Source organism: Elephas maximus, chromosome 5 (assembly GCF_024166365.1).
Source record: "Elephas maximus indicus isolate mEleMax1 chromosome 5, mEleMax1 primary haplotype, whole genome shotgun sequence".
NCBI lineage: Eukaryota > Metazoa > Chordata > Mammalia > Proboscidea > Elephantidae > Elephas > Elephas maximus.
Genome location: NC_064823.1, coordinates 121,360,499 through 121,368,742, shown reverse-complemented (window position 1 = coordinate 121,368,742; position 8,244 = coordinate 121,360,499).

Below are 8,244 nucleotides of genomic sequence, written 5' to 3'. Positions count from 1 at the left end.
CCGCAAGTCAAGAGAAGGGCTCTTGCTCACAGGCTGTGAAGATTGATGAATCCCAAGATAGGCAGGAAAAACCACAGGTAAGCTGCTAGCTCAAGTCCCAAGAACCAGAGGTCAGACTAACAGGAACCAGCTGCAGGATCCAGTGAAGGCAAAAAGTCCTCAAGCTTTGCCAGAATGTCCGCTTATATTCAATGCAGGCCATGTGCTCAAGGAAACTTCCTTTCAACTGATTGGCTACTCACAGCAGATCGCATCACATTTCAGATCTCAATACGGAAGTGATCATAACATTATACCACTGCCAAAACACTGAGAATCTTGGCCTAGCCATGTTGACACACAATCTTAACCATCACAGGCAGACTAAGGGGAATAGCATCCGAAGGAAAGAATCAAAGAATGTGGGTGGAGCAACATAGCAAGAGCAGCAGCTGAGAGGGATGTGAGTGCATTTTCTTCACCTCCAGGTAACTCTCAGCTACTCCCAAGCCACACACACACACAGAAATTTTAACATATATTTGTGCTAAGAAAATAATACATTATTTTACATTAGAGTTTCAATGATTCTTCTGCTAAAATATTGGACACCGCATTGTAATTTTCAAGAGCTCTTTTTGTTTTTTTCTCTTGTTCTTCCTTTTTTTTTTTTTTCTGTATCATCCTGTTCTTGTTTCCTAGCTGCAATTTCCTGTTTTCTTTCATGGAATATTTAGGTTTTCAAAGTTATAGTTGTAACTGGTTACTGGTAACAGTTACTGGTGAATTTGAACTGCCAACCTTTTTTTGGCTAGCAGCCACGGCATGCCATAGCTCTTAACCACTGCACCACCAGGGCTCTTTTATAAATATATACATTTATATTCAAATCAATCATTTGCGGGATCCCTGAAGCACCTCTGTAGAACTCCAGGATTCTTGGGTTACAGTTTGAAAATCATTGGTAGAGAACAAATAACATGTTTACCTTATATCTGTGTATCTTGCCATCACATAGAATTGATCTTACTTTGTTAGGTGCCATCGAGTTGGTTCCAACTCATGGTGACCCTATGTGCCACAGAATGAAACACTGCTTGGTTCTGGCCCATCCTTACAATCGTTGTTATGCTTGAGCCCATTGTTGCAGCCACTGTGTCAATCCACCTCATTGAGGGTCTTCCTCTTTTCTGCTGACCCTCTACTTTACCAAGCATGATGTCCTTCTCCACGGACTGATCCCTCCTGACAACATGTCCAAAGTATGTAAGACGCAGTCTCGTCATCCTTGCTTCTAAGGAGCATTCTGGTTGTACTTCTTCCAAGACAGATTTGTTCGTTCTTTTGGCAGTCCACGGTATATTCAATATTCTTCACCAATGCCACAATTCAAAGGCGTCTTTCACTTGCATATGATGCAATTGAAAATACCATGGCTTGGGTCAGATGCACCTTAGTCTTCAAGGTGACGTCTTTGTTTTTCAACACTTTAAAGAGGTCCATTGCAGCAGATTTACCCAAAAATGCAATGTCTTTTGGTTTCTTGACTGCTGCTTCCATGGGCATTGATTCTGGATCCAAGTAAAATGAAATCCTTGACAAATTCAATCTTTTCTCCATTTATCATGATGCTGCTTATTGGTCCAGTTGTAAGGGTTTTTGTTTTCTTTATGTTGAGGTATAATCCATACTAAAGGCTGTGGTCTTTGATCTTCATTAGTCAGTACTTCAAGTCCTCTTCACTTTCAGCAAGCAAGGTTGTGTCATCTGCATAATGCAGGTTGTTAATGAGTCTTGCTCCAATCTTGATGCCCTGTTCTTCTTCATATAGTCCAGCTTCTCAGATTATTTGCTCAGCATACGGATTGAATAGGTATGGTGAAAGGATACAACCCTGACGCACACCTTTCCTGACTTTAAACCAGTCAGTATCCCCTTGTTCTGTTCGAACAACTGCCTCTTGATCTATGTAAAGGTTCCTCATGAGCACAGTTAAGTGTTCTGGAATTTCCATTCTTCACAATGCTAACCATAATTTGTTATGATCCACGCAATCAAATGCCTTTGCATAGTCAATAAATCACAGGTAAACATCCTTCTGGTATTCTCTGCTTTCAGCCAGGATCCATCTGACATCAGCAATGATATTCCCTCATTCCAAGTCCTCTTCTGAATCCATCCTGAACTTCTGGCAGCTCCCTGTTGATACACTGCTGCAGCCGCTTTTGAATGATCTTCAGCAGAATTTTGCTTGTGTGTGATATTAATGATATTGTTTGATAACTTCCGCATTTAGCTGGATCACCTTTCTTGGGAATAGGCATAAATTTGGATCTCTTCCAGTCAGTTGTCCAGGAAGCTGTCTTCCAAATTTCTTAGTATAGATCAGTGAGCGCTTCCAGCGCTGCTTTGTTTGTTGAAACATCTCAATGGATATTTCGTCAGTTCCTGGAGCCTTGTTTTTCACCAATGCCTTCAGTGCAGCTTGGACTTCTTCCTTCAGTACCATTGGTTCCTGATCATATGCTACCTTTTGAAATGGTTGAAGTGCAACTAATTCTTTTTGGTATAATGACTCTTTGTGTTCTTTCCATCTTCATTTGATGCTTCCTGCGTTGTTTAATATTTTCCCCATAGAATCCTTCACTATTGCAACTTGAGGCTCGAATTTTTTCTTCAGTTCTTTCAGCTTGAGAAATTCTGAGCATGTTCTTCCCTTTTGGTTTTCTATCTCCAGTTCTTTGCACATGCCATTATAATACTTTACTTTGTTTTCTCGAGCTGTCCTTCAAAATCTTCTGTTCAGTTCTTTTACTTCATCATTTCTTCCTTTTGCTTTAGCTGTTTAACGTTCGAAAGCAAGTTTCAGAGTCTCCTCTGACATCCATCTTGGTCATTTCTTTCTTTCCTGTCTTTTCAACAGCCTCTTGCTTTCTTCATGTATGATGCCCTTGATGTCATTCCACAACTTGTCTGGTCTTCAGTCATTAGTGTTCAACGAGTCAAATCTATTCTTGAGATAGTCTCTAAATTCAGGTGGGATATACTCAAGGTCATACTTTGGCTCTCATGGACTTGCTCTGATTTTCTTCAGTTTCAGCTTGAACTTGCATATGAGCAATTGAAAGGCTGTTTCACAGTTGGCCCCTGGCCTTGTTCTGACTGATAATATTGAGCTTTTCCATAGTCTCTTTCCATAGATGTAGTTGATTTGATTCCTGTGTATTCCATCTGGTGAGGTCCATGTCTATAGTTGCCGTTTATGTTGGTGAAAAAAGGTATTTGCAATGAAGGGGTCGTTGGTCTTGCAAAATTCTGTCATTCAATTTCCAGCATTGTTTCTATCACCAAGGTCATAATTTCCAACTACTGATCCTTCTTTGTTTCCAACTTTCACATTCCAATCACTGGTAATTATCAATGTGTCCTGATTGCATGTTCGATCAATTTCAGACTGCAGAAGCTGATAAAAATCTTCAATTTCTTCATCTTTGGCCTTAGTGGTTGGTGCGTAAATTTGAATACTAGTCATATTAACTGGTCTTCTTTTTAGGTGTATGGATATTATCCTATCACTGATATCATCACGCTTCAGGACACATCTTGAAATGTTCTTTTTTTTTTTTTTTTAATTAACTTTTATTAAGCTTCAAGTGAACGTTTACAAATCCAATCAGTCTGTCACATATAAGTTTACATACATCTCACTCCCTACTCCCACTTGCTCTCCCCCTCTTGAGTCAGCCCTTTCAGTCTCTCCTTTCATGACAATTTTGCCGGCTTCCCTCTCTCTCTATCCTCCCATCCCCCCTCCAGACAAGAGTTGCCAACACAATCTCAAGTGTCCACCTGATATAATTAGCTCACTCTTCATCAGCGTCTCTCTCCCACCCACTGACCAGTCCCTTTCATGTCTGATGAGTTGTCTTCGGGGATGGTTCCTGTCCTGTGCCAACAGAAGGTCTGGGGAGCATGGCCGCCGGGATTCCTCTAGTCTCAGTCAGACCATTAAGTTTGGTCTTTTTATGAGAATTTGGGGTCTGTATCCCACTGATCTCCTGCTCCCTCAGGGGTCCCCTGCTGTGCTCCCTGTCAGGGCAGTCATCGATTGTGGCCGGGCACCAACTAGTTCTTCTGGTCTCAGGATGATGTAGGTCTCTGGTTCATGTGGCCCTTTCTTGGGCTCTTAGTTGTCGTGTGTCCTTGGTGTTCTTCATTTTCCTTTGCTCCAGGTGGGTTGAGACCAATTGATGCATCTTAGATGGCCGCTTGTTAGCATTTAAGACCCCAGACGCCACATTTCAAAGTGGGATGCAGGATGATCTCATAAGAGAATTATTTTGCCAATTGACTTAGAAGTCCCCGCAAACCATGTTCCCCAGACCCCCGCCCTTGCTCCACTGACCTTTGAAGCATTCATTTTATCCCGGAAACTTCTTTGTTTTGGGTCCAGTCCAATTGAGCTGACCTTCCATGTATTGAGTGTTGTCTTTCCCTTCACCTAAAGCAGTTCTTATCTACTGATTAATCAATAAAAAACCCTCTCCCACCCTCCCTCCCTCCCCGCCTCGTAACCACAAAAGTATGTGTTCTTCTCAGGTTTACTATGAAATGTTCTTTTTGACGATGAATGCAACACCATTCCTCATCAAGTTGTCATTCCCAACATAGTAGACCATATGATTGTCCAATTCAAAATGGCCAATACCAGTCCATTTCAGCTCATTAATGCCTAGGATATCGATGTTTTTGTGTTCCATTTCATTTTTGACAATTTCCAATTTTCCTAGATTCATACTTCATACATTCCAGGTTCCGATTATGAATGGATATTTGCAGCTGTTTCTTGTCATTTTGAGTCATGCCACATCAGCAAATGAAGGTCCTGAAAGTTTGACTTCATCTACGTCCTTAAGGTCAACTCTAGTTTGAGGAGGTAGCTGTTCGCCAGTCGACTTCTGAGTGCCTGCCAACCTGAGAGGCTCATCTTCTGGCACTATATCAGATAGTGTTCTGCTGCTATTCATAAGGTTTTCATTGGCTAATTCTTTTCAGAAGTAGACTGTTGGGTTCTTCTTCCTAGTCTGTCTTAGTCTGGAAGCTCAGCTGAAATCTGTTCATGGGTGACCCTGCTGGTATCTGAATACTGGTGGCATAGCTTCCTGCACCACAGCAACATGCAAGCCCTGCAGTGCGACAAACTGACAGATATGCAGGGATAATCTTACTTACCCTGTCTGAAAAACTAACATCCCTGATAGTTTCCCAAATTTAGTGTTACTAATTTAAATGTATCACCTACTACTAAACTTCTGTAATTCATTTACAACCTTTACAACTTTTTGCCCTACCTGTATGGGAACTATGGTTAAAAAAAAAAAAAAAAATGGTAGCATATATTAATTTTTTTTAAATAATTGAACAAGTTTTTAAACTTAAGTCCATTTAAAATGAAACCGTATGTTTCTACCATAATGAAAACTCAGCAAAAGTAGCAATGAAAACATGGATTTTATGATAATTATCCCTGGTTTCCTTAATTCCCTTCTGTAGTAATTTTTTTTTTTTTAATAGTAATAGAATTTTTAACTGGCAAATGGCCATTCTGCTAAAAACTACATTTCCCGGACTGTTTTGCAGCTGGTTGTGGACATGTAACTAACCTTTGGTCAACAGTAGGTGTGCCTTCTGGGTGTGCTCTTAAAGCATGCAGTGTACCTTTCCTTTTGTTTTTTTCCCCCTCCCAGCTGGCTAGAATGAGAACGTGGTGGTTGGAGCTGGAGCAAGCATCTTGGACCTTGTAATAAGAGACCTGAGTCAAAGATGGTAAAGCAACTAGATGAAGCAGGCTGGGCCTTTGAGGACTGTCGAAGTGCTTTACCAGCCCTGGACCACCTACCTGGGCTTTTATGTGAGAGGAAAATAAACTTACCCTATGTTTTGTTGTTCTTGTTAGTTGCCACCGAGTTGGCTGCAACTCATGACGACCCCATGTACAACAGAATGAAATGTTTCCTGGTCCTGCACTGTCTTCATGATCATTGTTATGCTTGAGTCCATTGTTGTGGTCACTGTGTTTTTTGAGTGCCTTCCAACCTAGGAGGCTCATCTTCTGACATTGTATCAAACAATATTCTGTTGTGATCCATAGGGTTTTCACTGGCTTATTTTTGCAAGTAGATCCCTAGGCCTTTCTTCCTAGTCTGCCTTAGTCTGGAAGCCCTGCTGAAACCTGTCCATCATGGGTGACCCTGCTGGTATTTGAAATACCAGTGGCATAGCTTTAAGCTCACACAGACAACTAGACTCTAATTTCACTAGCTTGGTTGTATGGCCCAGCCCTCCCTCCTCTGCCCTACTCTCAGCCTCCTGTAGAACCTCAGAACCTTTTCTACTGGTTGGAAGTTACCAGGGGTGAAGAGCAAGTACTCACATCCCTCTCAGCTCCTGCTGGTGCTGTTTCACTCTACCCACCTTCTGATTCTTTCCTTGGGATGTTATTCCTCTTATTCAACCTAAAGCCATGGATGCTTACTCCTCTTAATAACAAGGGTAATGATAAAACCTCTAAAGCTAGGATGCTTTCAGGTTTAAGTAACAAAAATTCCTTTTCATACTGGTTTTATTAAACAAAACACTTATTATCTCAGCAAACAGGAAGTGGACTTGAGGGTTAATTGCTTCAGTGGCTCAAGAAAGTCATCAAGGATCTAGATTTTTTTCATCTATCACCTTTGCTGCCCTTGGCATTGGCTTCACCCCAGGCTGTTGGGGTGGCAGCTGTGGCTTTCACAACCAGCTATCCAGGCATAACATTCAGCTACAGCATCCAGATGGAGAAAAGAAAGCACCTTTCATAGTGGCTGTCTTTGTAGAGGGTCAGGGAAGAAGACGAAGACCCTCAACGAGTTGAATGGACAAGGTGGCTGCAACAATGGGCTCAGACATAGCAACAATTGTGAGGATACTGCAGGACCAGGGAGTGCTTCATTCTGTTGTGCATGGGGTCACTGTGAGTCTGAGCTGGCTCGACAGCACCTGATAGCAACAACTCTTAGGAACATGTGCGGGAACCTTATTCACTGACCGCCCCTCAATCTCAGCAGACAGCATTGGTCACATGACTGTTTCTGAAGCAGTCACTGGCAAGGAAAATGAGAGTGTTTAGTGTGGGCCAGGTCTTGGGCCAAGTACTTTCCATGCATTATGTAATATTCAAAAACAACCTTCTGAAATATGTATTATATTATCCTTGATTTATAGCTAAATGAATTGACACTTAAGAAAGGTTGACTATTTGGGTCAAAATCCCATAACTACTGTGATGACTAATACTGTGTGTCAACTTGGCTGGGCCATATTTTCAGTGTCCGGGCAGTTGTATAATGTTGTGGTCACTTCCCTGTTGAAATTTGATATGTGATCACTCCCATGATAGAATCTGCTGAGTGGTACCACAGGGGCAGGGCCTATGGCAGCTCACCACCACCTCACCCTTTATCTCTCTGGCTTCCACTGCCTACTTCCTTCCTGCTCTCCTTACCAAAGCTTTGGTTTGTTCTGGATTCAGCGGCTGCTTCTTGTCGTCTGACCTCCAGTTCTTGGGACTTGAGTTAGCAGCTTGCTTGTCGATCTTGGGATTCGTTGATCTTCCCAGCCTGTGACAAGAGTCCTGCTCTCTGACCTGTCTATCTTGGGTTTGCCAGCTTCTGCAGCTGCGTGGATTGGGAGAGACCTCTATCCTGATTCACGGACTTGGGACGTTCCAGCCTCTACAACCACATGAGCTTTTTCCTCAATATAAATCTCTCTCTATATGTATTTATACATTTTACTGGTTTTGCTTCTCTAGAGAACTCAGCCTAAGACAGGTACTAACTGGTAAAAGCAAGATTCAAACTTAAAAAAGTGACCAATTGTCATAATAATCAGTTCAGGTAAGAATCACCAAAGGAAGCTAAAATTAGTGCATGAAAGTTTGAGTAACGGTTTCATAGTCTCACAGTATCTCCCTACAAAAAAAAAAACAAAACCAAACCCTACAAGATACACAATTATAAAGTGGAAAATAGTAACTCTACAGCAGAGGAACCTGGCAGACACCATCAGTGATGGTTATGTGTCGATATTCAAGCTTTTCAAGAGGTGGCATATGATCAGGAACCGATGGTACTGAAGGAAGAAGTCCAAGCTGCTCTGAAGGCATTGGTGAAAAACAAGGCTTCAGGAACTGATGGAATATCAATTGAGATGTTTCAACAAACA